Source organism: Silurus aristotelis (genome assembly GCF_946808225.1).
Source record: "Silurus aristotelis genome assembly, chromosome: 14".
Lineage (NCBI taxonomy): Eukaryota > Metazoa > Chordata > Actinopteri > Siluriformes > Siluridae > Silurus > Silurus aristotelis.
The window spans coordinates 19,021,532-19,039,476 of record NC_139587.1 but is presented as its reverse complement, the minus strand read 5'-3'; the positions used below and the strand labels follow the sequence as shown (position 1 = coordinate 19,039,476).

General features: G+C 40.0%; 1 protein-coding gene across 4 annotated transcripts in view; it reads left to right on the top strand.

The window, feature by feature from the left end:
* mid2 (midline 2) overlaps positions 1-17,945 on the top strand; it is a 133,090-nt gene that overhangs the window by 22,033 nt on the left and 93,112 nt on the right. The window lies entirely within an intron of this gene.

Here is a 17,945-nt window from a genome sequence, read left to right as displayed (position 1 = left end):
ACGCCATGTCCTCTTACATCTGCATTTGATCTTCTGCTGTTTAAAAGAGGCTCACCAGATGCGCTTATATGTGCGGTCACATTGATCAGAGGAAGAAAAAAAAAGGGTTTCCAGACAAAAAAGGGTTTTCGGGTTTATTTATCTGAACACACATCGAGCGTGACGAAACATAAGAACAACGGCAGCACCAAGAAAACCCGAACCAGGTGGCATACGAAGCGCAAATAAAACTCCAACGCATGTCAGAACAGGTGGACCCGGGACTCATTAACACTTCCTGTAGGCTCTTTAAGTTGCTGTAATTATAATTAATGAGCGATTATGGCCCCAATTAACAGGTAATTACAGATCCACAAGCCACAGTCTGTCACTGTCACTCATATTAAAAGAAAACATTCAAACGTATTCAATTACAAGCTGACATCGTCGTTGTTGTCTTTTTTTTTGTGCTTTCTGCCTTAAATCTCGTATAAAAATGTACAAAAAAGAAATAAGTTGAATTTTGACCGGTTGATGTTTTTTAGGTTAGCAATACCTCGAAAATTCCTTCCTTACGATGCACTAGATTAAGTACTGGGCCTTGTTTTGAGCAATGTACAGCCGAAACATCAAACTCTCCTCTCATCTTCATGTAGACCAGTTTCAGTCCAGTTGTATTTGTATAGCACGTGTGTAGCCCAATGGACGTTTTTTTTCACAAAGCAGCTTCACACAAATAGATCCAGAATACACGTTTTGAATATGTTTATATCTATAAGTGTATCCCTAATGCGCAAGTCAGAGGAGGCAGTGGCAAAGAACTCAAACAACATGAAGATAAAACCTCGAAAGGAACTAGACTATTTCTATTACCGTGTACTATGTGGTCACACGGTGCAATTGTGTAAGCAGGACATTCATTATACAGGTAGTCCTCTACTTACCATGGAGATACGTTACGACGAGTCAAAATTAAGGCAAAAATAATTGTAAGTCGAAGACGCTATGACTGTGACAGTCTTTTCTGCTTCATGCTGATTTGCTTTCCTCCTCTTTTTTCCCCTACAAGCAGGAGACATACTTGGGCGCTTGGAAGACGCTTTTTTTTCATCACCAAAACTGCTGTTTGAAACAGTTCGAAACAGAAAAAAATACTGAGACAACTTTACTCCGTCGGCCACTTGCGAGAGCGGGACGTCTCAATTTTGTTGTTTCGCTCTCATCATCCATCGTAAGTCGATCCACCGTAACTCTGGGACCATCAATTGTATCGTTGGAGTTTTCTCATCTAATGATGTAGATTTAAGAGCTTATTAATTGCTAACGCAGGAGTAGAATGTGTAGTTCTACCCAGACAGAGAGAGAAAGAGAGAGAGATCTACAGATTTTTGTGCGTAACGGTTAAGTACAATTTGACATTGTGTTTCTTAATTTAGGGTACAACTCCAGACCAACTAATAATAGACTTTTTAAATGTAATAGACTTCGAATTTTGATTCCTAATGAGCATAGGCAGAGGTCAGAGGCAAGGACAAACACCCGGAAACAGCAGGAGGAAGAAAATAAAAATTATTATGCTTCTTCGACTGTTCATTTTTGAAGACAAATTTAACATTTCTACATTATCCGATTAAAACTTTCTTTCAGCTTCTCCCATTAGGGGTTGCCACAGCGTAACATCCGATTGTTTGATTTGGCACGTTTTTACACTGGATGCCCTTCCTAATGCAACCCTCCCCATTTATCCGGGCTTGGGACCGGCACTAAGAGTGGCTGGGGTTGGTTCCCTGACCGGGGATCGAACCCGGGCTGCAGCGGTGAGAGCGCCGCATCCTAACCACTAGACCACCAGGGGACCATTGTCCCATTGAAAGAAAAAAAAGAAGGATATGGCAGTTTTCGGGGAACCTTTAAGACAGGTGTGTCCGACGTTTTCCACAAAAGGGCCGTTGTGGGTACATGTTTTCATTCCAACCAATCACAGGCCACGCCTGATAGTCGTTGAAAATGAAAATCATTCGATTTAAACAGGTCGAATTTGCTGCTGAGTTGCTCGGTTGAAATGAAAACCTGCACCCACCCCGGCCCTTTTGTGAAAAAGATTAGACACCACGGCTTTAATGTTTACTTATGGAAGCCTCCACAGCAGAAGAAAGCTGAAAACTTCCGAAAGAAGAGATATTCGGATCGGGCTAATAAAGGAGTGAAAGAAAATGTGAAAGAATGTATGTAATTATGGTAAAATAAAAGTACTAAAGTATTTTAAAATTTTAAATATAATTTTATTTTGAAGAATTGTCATTTCTGCGATTTTCTTGAATGTTACCAGTATTAGCATGTTTCCAAGACCAGCATACATTCTACACATTCTGACCGAGAAGATTTGCATTTTCCAAGGCAAACCACATGCACCACGTTTACCCGAAAATGCGACGCAGTAGGGCTTATTTTATTTTTTTTGAGACGTCTTATATTTTCATGTACAACAATCTATCTAGACACAACCTGATACAAGCTGTACCCTGATTGGTCATCTGTTTACCGTACCTCTCCTACAAAGGCACCCGCGTGGGTATTTACAAATACTTATATATGTAAATATAATTTATATTACCAGTATTATAGTCATTCATTCATTTTCTCCCGCTTATCCGTAATTCGGGTCGCGGGGGCAGCAGTCTAAGCAGGCCTCCGCTTTCGACTGCTGCCCAATCCTCACAGCACCGTCCCTTACGGTCCCTCCTGCAGGTGGTGAGCCCACGGGAAGGTGGCCCCACGTCACTCCGACGTCACGGACCTTGATATTTCCCTCGTAAGGGACCCCCGGAGCATAGAGGGTTAAGGGCCTTGCTCAAGGGCCCAAAAGTGGCAGCTTGGCGATACCGGGGCTCGAACCCCAGACCAGTATTTTATTAACTTATAAAATAATAATAATATATTACTATCATTAGTATTATTATAGTAGATTAATATTATATTATTATTGTTATTATATATATATATATATTCCGTATTTTTCGGACTATAAGCCGCTACTTTTTCCCACGTTTTGAACCCCGTGGCTTAAACAACGAAGCGGCTTATTTATGAATTTTTCCTGGGTTTTTCTCGGTTTCACAAACTTCAAGCCAAAAAACTAAGCCCCATAAAATTAGACCAATGAAATTTTCGAACGGAAACTAAAAAACGCACCTCACCTGTGTTCTGAGCTGCACGGCTTCGGGAGAAAAAAAGTTTTTTTTTAAACACACGACGATGCCAAAAGATAAACTCCCGAGAGAAATAGTTGTGAAAGGAAGGAGGAAGACAGTGAACAATGACTTTCTTGGTAGGCTACTGTTTAGATACAAGCCGTTGTAGCACGTTGAGTCTGGGTGAAGGGAGAGCTCGCTAACTCCAGTTGCAACAGAAATCATATAAGCACAGACAGGTTTCCAAAACTTTTTTATTTTTCTTGGCAACAGTGTTACGGGTTAGTCAAAAAAACTTAGAAATGAGCATCAGAAAATAATAAGGACATAATCCTCGGTCTTGCACACACGCAGTAATAGCGGAAAAATGCTGTGCCAGGCTATTCCCAAAATACTGTTATGCTTCTAAAGGAAGCGCAACAAATTTCACCCGTCACACTGTTTTGCTACTAAAATATATATTTAAAAAAAAAAAAAAAAAATATATATATATATATATATATATATATATATATATATATATATATATATATATATATATATATATATATATATAGACAAAACAGTGAACTGATCATTTAGATGATGTTAGTTAACTTTAAATAGACATTCTTCTTACTATAATTCAGTTTTTGTCTCTGCATTGGCTGAAGCAGTTAATACTTTCAAAATGTTAAGTAAAATGTTTGCATATTATAATTTCCTGTTAATATTTCAATTTGATTTCTTCAGGATATGTAACTGTTTCTTTGCAATACAGTCATGTGCACAGCGAGCATTCAATACTACAGAGAGCAGCAATATTTATTGTATTTTATGGTATTGTTTTATTCTACTTTATTTTTAATGCTCCCTTCCCATCTTCTCATTCGGTCTTTTCGGATTTTTCATTTCGGAATTGGATTTCATTTGACAGCAGGGTAAACATTTCATTTCATATCATTTGATAGTCTTTTTATTAATTTATTTGTTTGTTTGTTTATTTATTTATTATTGCCTCTTGCCTTTACGTTACATCATATTATATTTGACAGCAGAGATTCTGTCTCCAGTGCTCATTTTTTTGTCTACGGTTATTCCGGGCTGTAATGTAAGTGCTTGCGTTTAAAGGACGCGGTCTGGACTGTTTTGAAAAGGTCAAGTACACACAGGTGACGTATATAATCTGAAAGGGGCTCAGAGAGAATGATCTCATGAATGTGGAAAACCAGATTTATAGCATTCCTGATGTAAATGTCGACTTATCTTTGCGTTGTAGCGTTTTAATGACGCTGTATATCGCTATAGACTACACATGCAGCGTCCAGCATCAGTTGTCCCTTGCCGTTACTGAGCCTTCATCTATTTTTCCTCGAAGAATGTTAAAGGACAAATCCCTTCTCTTCATTTTAGTATCCTGCTCTAAATGATACACATCACTTCACATCACTCAGACAGTTTCATAGCAACCGTTTGCGAGTGCATCAGCGCGATGGAGTTAGGATCTTAATGTTTGCGCTTCGGAAAGGCAGACCGTAGACTGGCATTAACCTGATACGACGTGATACTAGCAGATGCGTATTGAGAGATTAAATGGAGTGGCAGTAGTTCGTTGTTGGCCTCCTGAGCGTTTGACAGAATTTGAATCGCGCCTGTGTTTAGTACAGCGAGGACGCCGGGTAATTAAAAGTGCATCGGACCAATAAGGGCAGTTCAGTGAACTCCATTAAAGTGTTTTATTCAGTAGAGATTTATTATTTTTTTTATCCCTTACAGAGTGTCAAGCCGGAAATCCAGATGACAATTAGTCAGCACATCGCATACAATTATCCAAATATAGGGGGGGCTTCACGCCTGCAGCATCGGTAATGAACTTGCGGAACTGCAAAGTCGTTTGAATTTTTTTTAATAATGAATAATAATAAATCATTTGGATTTTATTTTTTTTTGCCACTGACATGGATTATGAATCCTGAACCTTTTCAAGGTCACAAAATCAGAGGTCAGACGGCTGATGAGTCCTCCATCTGCAGCCCCAGTGACAAACAACATGGAGTTACTGTACTGCTGACCAATCTAGCCAGAAAGATGGCAATAAATATATCATTATTTATCGCGGGAGCAGATTTCAGAACGCTTAGGAAGTTATTTTCGGAAGCTGGGCTTAGTGTAATAATAACATCTCTGACACCGAGAGAGATTTAAAACCACGTGGTACATCGGCTTTAACTCGAGCTCGCTGCGTTCGCGAGGAAGCACATGGAGACCCCGGTCAGAGAGATTATTGCAGGGGATCTGCTTGTAATGAGGTTTTGCTGGGAATGTAGGCTGAAGGCATTTCTAAGCTACAAAAGAAATCATATACTTTACTGTATATCATTTTCTCATGGATTGCATAATTGACACGTACAGCACTACATTATTGAACGCACTGAACCTCCTGTGGTATTTGTTTGCAATTTTCTCCACATAAAAAAAAAATAATAATAATATTAAAGGGATGATTCTATAAACACTGGTATGAAAATTCCAAATGTAGTGCTTTGTAATGCCAGAATTAAAATGGCATCAGGAATAATAATAATAATAATAATAATAATAAAAAGAAAAGTCCTAATGAATGTGCAACTAATCAAATGAAGTTGTCCTGAGACAGCAGTCTTTTGGAAAGCGATTCTTCTTTCTAAAGTCGTAAGCACAGGGACAAGTTCTGCCAGGCCGAGCGCTGAAGATTATTGAAGGCAACATTTCATTTATTTACTGCTGGAAAATCCTGACATTTCATTTCCCTTCTGTGGCAGAAGCAAGAGCAGAGCCGCAGCCTGCAAAAGAACGGCAGAGGAAGACAAAGTCAGAAGGGAAAAAAATAAATAAATAAATAAATCACAGTGACCGCTTTAATCATATGTAGCGGGTATTTATAAATCTCAGGCTTTTGTACCTACTTCAAGCAAGCCCCCTTCTAAATTCATTAAATTGCACTTAGCATTTATATATGTGTGACTGCTGTTCGGCGGAGTCTTTCTTCATTAGCCGATTCAAACGCAGCTCAGTATGTCATTTGCTTTTTGGGCAAACGCTAATGCGGTTGGTTCGGGGATTTCTTTTGAATCTTTGTCTTCTATAAACACTTTCCTTTCAGCAACCTTAAACAGAACACAAATGTGCTGTAGGTACTGATCGAATTGAACAGTAACGGCTTTGATTAGCGCGCTCATTACGGACGGCCGCAGTGCAGTAAAGGAGCCGTCTGACTTTTGGACAATGCCCTGTCTTAGCCTTTCTCTTCAGAAAGCTGCTGGAATGTCGCAGCACTTGTCGGAGAGAGTTCTTGCGTGGGAAGTAAAAATGAGAGGTCTGCGAGCCAGACATGCTAATCGAATAGGGCCATAGACCAAATGCCCTCATTCCTTTCTCTTTCGGCCTGTTGCTCTCTCTCTCTCTCTCTCTCTCTCTCTCTCTCTCTCTCTCTCTCTCTCTCTCTCTCTCTCTCTCTCTCTCTCTCTCTTTTCGAGACACATGAACACCCACAAGCACTCCAGTGAGTCTTCAGTTCCACACGGTAGCACTCGGAAAGAAAACGTGCCACGTCCGGCTTCTTCTTCATCACTCGGCTTTATATTTTCTGACACCATCACTTGACCCTCTTTCAATCATAGGCTTAGTTAAAAAATGTCAACAAATGAACCACATGAACCGAATCTATAAATCCTGGAGATTTCACTTTAAGCAGTAAATGTCCCCTCACCCCTCCTAGTGAACTTGGCCCTCGCAGGAAACGTCTCGCAGTGAAATAGGGAACAGTGGAGAGGAAAGCAGAGGCTGATGGTGCTGACAGATCCACAGTGTGTGACAAGCTCCAGTCTTTCATCACAGACCGTTCTGCGTCACCAGGCCCCTAAAAATGCTGACCCTTCACTTCCCCACACCTGCCTCTATTCACAGGCTCCTGCCTCTATTAAAATCAAAAAGAGCCGGCTGTTATTCAGATCAGACGCCCGACCATAATGAATGTTGTTTCTCCTTTTCCTGTAATGGAGAGATGGCGGGTGAATTAAGCAGCCCGGCTCCACTGGAACAGCGGAACAGCGCTTTTTTGAGGATGAATGTTAATAATAAAAAAAAGATATACCTTTATTCGTCCCACAATGGAGAAAAAGTCCCCTGGTGGTCTAGTGGTTAAGATGCAGCGCTCCCACCGCTGCGACCCGGGTTCGATTCCCGGTCAGGGAACCATCCCCAGCCACTCTCAGTGCCGGTCCCAAGCCCGGATAAATTGGGGAGGGTTGCGTTAGGAAGGGCATCCAGCGTAAAACATGTGCCAAATCAAACGTGCGGAGGATCCGTTGTGGCGACCCCTAACGGGAGAAGCCGAAAGAAACTATAAGTAGAGACATAATACAAATACATACATCACATTTATCTTTTGTATGAATACAAAGAAAGAGACCACCAATAAAGTAGTTACGCTTTTAAACATATTTATAGCAGTTAATGTGGTATTACAGCTCATCAGAGAATACGATATCCGTTACGACGACGCGCCGCTCTTTAAACGCAGGAGCTCGGTTTTTAAAACCTGACCAGGCAAACGAGCTTTAAATCATTTCGCAGTCATCAAACACATAATAATATTTCAAAATGTTTCATTTTAGATTCATTGTTACTGCACTGCTGCTGCAACCACGACAGTGTTTTAGTGGCACCTTCAAAAAGAATTGTAAATAAATCTAAGATTAGGAGAATAAAGTTGTCGCACTTGGTTACAGCATGCAGATGTAACGATCGATATCATTAAACTGCATAAACGAGGCTTTTTCCCTGATGTCTGTCTGATTTTCTTTTTTCTGAATAAATAAAGTTTCGTAGTTTGCAGTGTCCGTTTACTGATTGTAACAAAATGCTGATCCGGCGTTAAAGTGGGAGTTAAATCCAAACCTGAAGTGGGATTTAACCAAAACCCCCTCTTCCATTTTTTATGTAAAATGACGAAACGTTTCTCACAGTAATGTGATTTTTCTCGAAAGAGTACCACCTTATTCTTATTATGCTACGATATTATTCTCAAAATATTTGTACTTAATTTCCCTAATTTTTACTTTATTCTCATAATTTTGACTTCATTCCCATAATTTTGATTTATTCGCATAATTTTTTACTTCATTCCCATAATTTCGACTTAATTTTCATCATTTTGACCTTATTCTCATAATTTTGACTTTATCATAATTTTGACTTTATTTTTATAATTTTTTGACTTTATTTTTATTATTCTGACTTTATTCTCATAATTTTGACTTAATTCTCATAATTTTGACTTAATTCTCATAATTCCGACTTTATTCTCATGGTGCTATGACATTATGCTCCTAATCTAAGATTTGTAAAAAAAAGTTTTTAAGGTGCCACTAAAAAAGTCCAAAATTCGTGTCAATGGTTCAAAAGCAGTCAGAGGGCGAATGATCAGACGTGCTAAGCAGTGCAGCTTTTTAACACTGGATGGAAAGATCTTTACTGTCTTTGTACTTGTGTTCTGTTGTCTGTTGTCTGTAGGAATGCTTATTATACTGTAACCGTTTGAGCTGCAGGAACGCTTTAAATGTGCTTTAACACTTTTAATACAAGAGTATTATAATCGATTCAGTTATTATATGATAGATTTGAATGTTTTCGCCAAATAACACTTCACTAACCCTGCAATATTCAGTAAAAACATCCTGACTGGGCTTTTTTTATCTGCTTTTAAAACAAAGTAAAGCCTCCATGCTTTTTTTGCTGTGCAGGTAATTACTGTATGTGATGCGCCTGTGCTTTTGGACGTTTTCCATCAGTGCCTTCAGAAAATGAGGTTTTCATACAGTTAATCATATCAGTTTTATCAGTTTAATCATAATTTAAGAACAAACTGTAAATGTAAAACCAGGAAGAAGCAGTTCAATTCAATTCCGTTTGTTTTTATTTGTATAGCGCTTTTAACAACGGACATTTAAAGAGATAAAGCAGTTAAAAAGTTGTATAAAAGACCGTATACGTTAATCGCCTATAAGTTTGTTTCTTATAATTGCAACGAGTGAGCTAGTGGCGACCGGGGCAAAGAAAAACTCCCTGAGATTGCATGAGGAAGAAACCTTCAGACGAACCAAACTCCTGCCAATCCCGCAGATCCCACGAGTTGTAATGTTTTGTTTGAAAGTCGTTTATCGTTTAGAGTTTTTTAAGGCTAATACAAAAAGACAAATCAAAATGCCCGTGTTTGTCACGTATGGCGCTTACCTTTACCATTGCTCCATTTCACAGTTGAATGGTTCATGTCTGTTGTTTTTCCGTAGGTTAATCGTAGCCCTAACTTTTGTGTACATTTTTACACAATGTTTAGGAGCCGTGACAGAACATTTGCAGTCCGGCGAAGTTCTCCAAACCCATTCCTCAACGTCTATTCTTTACAGTTCGGTTTTCAGGAAAAAACATAGATACTGAGAAAACCCAGAAAATGCCAAAAGACCAAAATAGGCAAGCAATCAGGAAATAACGCTCAGATTCGCACCTGCAAGAGACGAACGAGTTGCTTGATCGGTGATAAACCAGAAGCAGGTGTGTTGGTGTTCGGGTTAGTGAGAGTGCTGTAAAGTCTGGCAGTGACTCCGGTTTAAAAAAAAGAACCGGATGTGTCAGGATTAAAGCAGATACCTTGACATCCAAAAAACATGATATTGAGAGGTATGGGAAACTATATCACTTATAGAGTATGTCTAGAGCATAGCCAAGCCAAAATTCTGAATGTTTGCACTACTTTTACTAAGCCGATACAATCTTCACTATTAATATCAATTCATTTTTGCTGTCTGGACATTTTTGTACATCTTCCACGAATGAGGTTTTGAAGTCTCTGCTTTTTTGCTAGTCCGTTTGAATTGTTTTATTATCTGTAGTTTGAATCCACACAAAAAAATATCGCTTTGCTCCACCAATTGATAGATGGGAAAGCACTCAGCCTCAGGCAGTATAAGTGTAATCACATTTGTATTAGATCTATAACAATAATGCATTTTTAATAAAGTAAAAAAAAAAAAAAAAAAAAAAAAAAAAGAGTCTCTTTGTTGAGAAACTATAGTTCATATACAACAAGGATGGAGTCGACAGCGCTGACTTATTCACAACGGTGCAGAACATTTATCTCAAGCTCTGGATGTTACCATTAATACCGGAGTTCGAACCCGTGTGTCTTCGGGGAGCTAATCATAAGCCCGGGCTGCTAACTATCGCCCTGCTGCGAGCTCAAATGATGTAATGCATCACTTTGCACTACAAAGCCGCTGTTGTGATGTCAGCCTGCTCAGTGTCTTTCACAATTATTGCCATTTCATTCACACATTAATACCTGCTCGGAGAAACCCGACACTTGAGCATACAGTTCGTTATCCTTTGAAGCGAGTTTGTCTTTTGAGCGCTCGGCGAGCGATGAGTGTTTGATGCCGCGCGCTCCTTTGCGACGACTCACTTCAAAACCTTTCGCTCGATACCGATTAGGCACGAATAATTCCGTCGTTTTGTCCTCCGCCACTAAACAAACCACATCAATCACATCAATTATTGTGCTTAATGGCGGAGGTTTCGCTTTGACCATCACCAGAAAGCCGCAGAGGGAACGTTATACCGCAGGCTACATGTTACATCTTATCCTGCAGTTTAGCATTGGTATGGAGGGACCTCTTTTGTTGATGCTTGTAGGTCAGGGGTCCGCAAACCTTTTTTCTTTCTTTCATTTTTCCTTTTTTGTTAAATATAAATGACACGAGCCGGAGTGACTACCAGTATTAATGTGGAGATTTGATTATGATTTTAAATGTATTTATTATGCCTCTTAATGCGAGATTGGATCAGACAAATGAGAATCACTTTTCATGTAGCCTGTTAAAAGAGCATTATTACTATCCTAATAAAAATTTTTTTCATATTCATTGCTATTGAATCAAAACATTTACATACTCATGCATATGCATATGATTGGTGGGTGAATCTAATATTTCCTCAGGCAGAGGTCGACCGATTTTGCTGATACCACCGGCTGGGTTGGATCCTACTTGCCGATTAATCAACCCGATAGTTTTAAAAAAGGATAATGGATGAAAAACAAACAAACCAAACACTCCGTCTAAAATAGAACTGAACTTTATTACATAAATAAAAAAAACAGTACCGAATCATGGAAATGTACTAAATAAAAGCACTCACGAATATATTCATTCGTTAATATAATTATATAATTAATGATCGGATATTATAATTATAATATAGCGCTCTCCGTGCAGCGCACAGTCTCACGTGTTAGCCTCTAGAGGCCGCTATTGCAGCCAGAAAAACGGTATGGATTTTTGCCGATAATTCCAGCAATCGATCATCTGTGCTTTTATTCTCTGCTTTTTATACTAAATTTTTTGGTTTGACAGCCAACCATTATAAGATACAGATTATGATATGATTAAAACATATATTTAAATGTACATATTTAAAATATGTCTCTGGCTCTATGGCATTGTTGAGAATGTGTGGGATATAGTTTGGGGACCCCTGTTTTTAGGTGGACGCTGTACAGCATTTCAATGGAAAAACCATTATATCTCGAAGGTTTTCGAGTTGAAAATATTAATATAACATTATTATAATAAACTAATCAGTGTGATTTGACACTGTTGTTTGATTTGTACTAACATCATTGGTGGATTAGCAAAGCATCTACTTTAGCTACATACTAATTTGCATACCGTAGATTCACAGAAACATTTTATAACGTCTCAATACACATTTAATAGCAGTTTATCATGTCTTCTTTTGGATTTAAGAAAGTAATCTCCTGAGTGCTGTAGCACCGTAGAATTGGTCTAATAAATGATTCAAGCCTGTTGTCTAGATTTGCTGCATGGAATTGACACTGTTGCTGGAATAGCAGCTTCCTGTCACACATGTGCATAAAGAATTGAGTAGCTTTTAGTATTTAGTAGCTTGCTAGTCTTTCCCAGTTCGAGCTCTTGTGCCCAGCGCACGTTTTTGTACTCTAATGAACCTAATTTGTCTTATGACGCTCATGATAATTACGTAAATTAGATTTGTTCAAAAGGGGACCAGGCGGTGGAATGGAGAGCATCTTACAGTAGCACAGTTGTTTTTCTTCCACAAATTCCCCAATTTAAGTGACATATTGACACGAGTCTGCTGTCACACCACATTTTCCTCCAAAGATTGTCTGATTCTGTTACAGGAGCAATTTGAAAACACAACTGCAGTGGATTTTTTTTCTGCAGAGAAACCATATCATTATTCTAGCTGCAGGAAGACAGAAAAAAAAACATCAGAGAGATTGTCATTGGGGGGCTTCGGTGGCTACCTGCTCCATCAAGCCTTCGTGTCCCTCAGCCTATAAAGTGGAAACAGCATGGTAAGCAGCATCCCTTTTTAAGTCGATGTCAAGAGTCCATGGCAGCATTTTCCTGCTCCCCGTTAGCCTTCGAGACCCTTCGTACAAAATCGAAGTGGTTTCCATGAGCACAGATGGATGGTGTTCCATCTGCAGAGCGCTGAGCACTTGGGTGTTGGGCATCAGAGCCACGCAATAAAGTCCCGTCGACAGTTTGTGAAATCCAAGTCAAGCTGCTCTCCAACGCAAGCGATAAATAATAACCAAATTGACTTTGCATGCAGCCGAGCATCAGCACCGAGCAGCCTTAGAAACTCGAGAGACGTCTCTTACTGTGCTCCTTCTCATTATGTAAGCATTACATCCGTAACTCAAGCCCACGCTGCTAAACAAGCCAGGCAGAAGGACTATATTAGTCCCGGAGAACGTTATGCACTCGAGTTGGAAAATACGCTAGATTCGTTATGAGATGCTATTTGGGAGTCTAGATCGAATAAAGCCGAAGGAAACATCCAGAAATTTAAAACAGTCCTTCCTGTTACTGTATATTACACACTCATCAAGTTTTCTCTGTGATTCCTCTCAGCATTGAGGTGGAAAAGTTGCGCTAGTTATTCGAATGCAATAATAGGCCAGGGTTTGAATCTGTTTAATTTTATTTTCTTCGTTCATGCGCGCGGTGTTCATTATTTAGATCATTCACGGTAGGCAGTGTTCTCTGGCAGCGGGAGATGATTATTGGCGAAAGGCTGAATGCTTTTCCCATTACACATCAAAAACCTTGGATAAGCACCTAATCCTGGGGATTGCTGTGTAGCCAGAAACATAGTGTATATCTAAGTGTTTTGCCACTGTAACTCTTCAGCAAAAAAAAAAATTCTCTTGGTCTTTGTCCTTATAGAAAAGTGTAATGTGACGCTCTATCTGAATACTAAAACGCTGCCTTTTAATTAAGCTGACTTATTTCCTTGGTGGAGCTCATTCAACTGATTTCTTTATTGTTCAGGCTTCTTTACTGTGAATGGGAGATAATATTTCACCAACAGGATGGCTAAAAGTGGATTTTGAAACTGTCAGACCCCAGCTGCGTGCATAATTAGAAATTTTCCAGAAGGAGCCCGAGGATGACTTTGTTATTGGTTTTTTTATACAAGCGCACAGGTATGATGTCTTTCTCCAGATAATAAGCAAGATGAATTGCACCAGTCCTTATCTTTTCTGCATTCTTTTCTTTAGTACGTCACGCTCCCTCCTTTTTCTCGAGCTCACACACCTTTTTTTTTTTCCCCCGAAAGGAACAATCGAGATTACGTTTATAGAACCCGCTTTATTAAAAAGGCCCCAGGCGCGCCACAATTCGCAGGTTCTACATCAACTTCTTCGTTCCGGTGTCCTGCGCACTCGCGACGCACGTTTACGTTGGCAGCAGATGACCTTAATGTGTGGAAAAATGATCGGTCAGGGAATGAAACGTGCACTTCTGCCAAATAGTGCTCTGTTTTGGGGAAAGCTCGAAGCAGAGAAAGTAATGGAAAGATTGTGATTATGATGTAATGTTATATACCTGGATATATAAGATTTTTTAGGATATCAGATTATCTGCCACACCTGATGCACAGTCTGATATCAAGCTCATGAAACTAATGATTGATAGATCAGGGACAGTGGACCTTCCCAATTATTGGTTTGTTGTTAGGTTTTAAAATGTTGTCAAACCAGACTAAAGCGAGCGTGTTTCACTTTTGTTTGTTTTGTGTCTACACAAATATCTTCAGATATGGAAGATTACTTTCAAATTACATCACAATTGGACTTTTGACCAAAAAAAACCCTTTTCTCAGCGGTAATTGTAAGTTGCTGTTCTGTTTGAAGGCAGCTAGAGGAGGCTACTGAGCACGTGCAGAGTCACTTGCTGCTAATAAGAGGCGTTTCTGTAGCTGCAAGTGATCCGACTGACTTTATAGTACAGGGGTTTGGGGATTAAAAATACATTCAAAATCGTTCTTTATGTAACCTGTGTTTTCTTTTGTGGTCTCTCTGCCATGGTCTTTTTCTCACAATCTTTTTCTCTCACTCTGTCTCTGTCTTGCTCTTGTCTGGAGTGTCTGAGTGCAGCAGCTCTGCAATACTAAGTAGACCGGGGCCCACTTGTATTTATCCACTCATGGCAGCAAGAGTGTTCACTGTTCACCATCACTCCACCCTGACAGTCCAGCTAAAGCCCACACACACACACACACACACACACACACACACAGACAAATGTATATGAACACACACACGCCCCCTTTCTCTCACTTTTCTGCACTTTCTACAGGTTTAGCCGTGTCCTAACAGGGCTTATTGCTTGTCCTGGAGTTTCTCAGACCTCCCATCATGTCAGAGATAAGGTGTTTGCAGTCAGGCTCTCACAACAAGGCCTCCCTCCCTGCCTGATCCCTGCTTTCTGACAGCTTCTTAACTCAGCTCTCTTTCCCAGATAATGCAGACTCATGCCGTGTGCGCTTGCATGCGTGTTTGTGTGTGTGCGTGTCAGCTGCCTCATTCAATTATTATCACAGCCCTGACATGCTCAAACACTTATTATGGCCGGGAGCTCTACGGATCTAGAGGCAGGCAGGTCCTCAAGAACATGAAAAGCATGCCTGACATGTCATGCAAGTATCCATAATGCGGCAGGGTAGCGTGCAAACGAGGCGTAACGAAGCATAAAGTGCAGCGTAAACATAAGGAATGAATGCAGTCTGAACCTTTTGCGCAGTAGGAAACATTGCAGTCGGTGATTTGATATCCTCAGTGTGTTTCTGCTACTCCTCCTGTTGCTGACCTGCAGGAAATTTCCTTCCAGACCCGGCAGTCGAATCTCGCACACAAGAACACTTTTGTGCGTCATCGCAATTCAGACAAAACCCAAACAAGCTTGTTCGCACACGTGGTAAATAGCGAGGACTATAACTTACACCGACCAGGCATACCTTTATGGCCACAGATCAGACACAACATTATATTGTTTGCTGCCAAAACAGTCCTGAAATTCGAGCGTGAACTACAGGAGCTCATTTGTTAGATTGGACCACACGGGCCGTCCATGACCCAGTCGCCGGTTTACATCTGTTCCTTCCTTTGACCCACTTTCGATAGATACTGACCACTGCAGACCAGGAACATCCCACAAGAGCTGCAGTTTTGGAGATGCTCTAACAACTGGTCAAACTCCTTACGCTCGCCCATTTTTCCTGCTTCTAACACGTCAACTTTGAGCACAAAATGTTCCCTCACTGCTTAATATCTCCCACCCGCTAACAGGTGCCATGACGAAGAGATAATCAGTGTTATTCACTTCACCGCTCATAACGTTATAATGCCATAATGTTCTGCCTGATCGGTGTCATTCAAAAGATTTTTAATAAATACAAAGAAAATGGGTGCAAACAGTTCAGTGCACAAGCTTATACAGACGCTCCCCACTTTACGTACAATCACTTTACGAACTTTTGCGCATAGGAACAAACCTGTCCTCGAAGTGAATTTTGTCGGAAAAATATTGTAAACAGTATTCCGAATATTTGGATTTGTCTTAGTACCGTCATTTCCGGACTATAAAGCGCACCCATATATAAGCCGCACCCACTGAATTTGACAAAGATTTTTATTTTGAACATAAAATGGCCGCACCTGTCTATAAGCCGCAGGTGTCTACACTGAAACTAATGAACGTTACACAGGCTTTAACGAAAGACAGTGTCTGTTACACGGTGTAACGGGTGAAATATGTTGCGCTTCTTTTAGGAGCATAACAGTATTTTGGGAATAGCCTGCCGCCGCATTTTTCCGCTATTACTGCATGTGTGCAAGACCGAGGATTATGTCCTTATTATTTTCTGATGCTGATTTCTAAGTTTCTTTGACTAACCCGTAACGCTGTTGCCAAGAATAATAAAAAAGCACGAGTTTTGGAAACCTGTCTGTGCTTATATGATTTCTGTTGCAACTGGAGTTAGTGAGCTCTCCCTTCACCCAGACTCAACGTGCTACAACGGCTTGTATCTAAACAGTAGCCTACCAAGAAAGTCATTGTTCACTGTCTTCCTCCTTCCTTTCACAACTATTTCTCTCGGGAGTTTATCTTTTGGCATCGTCGTGTGTTTAAAAAAAAAAGTTTTTTCTCCCGAAGCCGTGCAGCTCAGAACACAGGTGAGGTGCGTTTTTTAGTTTCCGTTCGAAAATTTCATTGGTCTAATGGTATGTCGCTCAGTTTTTTGGCTTGAAATGTGTGAAACCGAGAAAAACCCAGGAAAAATTCATAAATAAGCCGCTTCGTTGTTTAACGATTTGTGGGAAAAAGTAGCGGCTTATAGTCCGAAAAATACGGTATATTCTTTTGTTTATTTGATAGTATTTATAGCTCTTACATCATTAGGAGATATTCAATAACGAACACAGTAACAACTTACGAACAAATTCACGGTACGGACGATCGTTCGGAACGTAACTCATGATTGATTCGAACAGGCCCGCCGTTATCTGTGACTCTTTCACCCGAGTGCGAACGTGTCTCCATGCTCATAAAAACATGTTTGCTAATATTATGATAATGACAAATTTACTATGCAGTATTCCCAGACAAGCCCAGGTCACCCTGTTGTTGTTTTTCCTGTATATGATAATGTGTACAAAGACTTGAGGCCTCCATTAGTAAATGAGAAATGCTCTACCACTAATCATCCCGCAACTTTCTGCCAGGGTTGTTAAGCACTGTATATATTTGTGTGTTGTGTTGGGGGGGAACGATATTCTCCTTTCAGCAAATTGCCGTGAGTTTAAGCTGCATTACGGATTCCCAGGCTAACTGTTCTCAAGCAGCCAATTCCCCGCTTCTCTCGCAAAGACTGTTTGTCATTGCCTGCTTTGTCGGTCTAGTGGTCCCATGCGCTCGCAGTGATTTTTTTTCTTTTGAATCCTCGGTAATTGCAAGCCCTCAGGTATGTTGTAGCAACTATACAAACTTCATTCCAGCTGATCGTGGGGGAAAAAAGCAGCCGGCAAAGTGACAGCTTTAGTGCTACTAGTGTATTATATGAGCATTATTTAAGATGGGAGTTTTTTCAGGTTTCAATGTCCCGAAGATCGTATATATGTCAGGGCCTGTTAGAGAATCTTGAAATATTCCAGCCAGAGGGGAAAACAGGAAGCAGGAATTTTTTTCCTTTGTCTGCTTTTTTTTATTTAGAACTGAATTAATATTTTGTTCGCATATGTAAATCAGATGTCTTATCAAAACCCTTGAATTAGCATGTGCACGTTCACTTCACTGAACACTAACCGACATTACTCATATTAAGCAGTGAGGTTAATTTGAAGGATCGTTTTGTTGCGAGTGACAA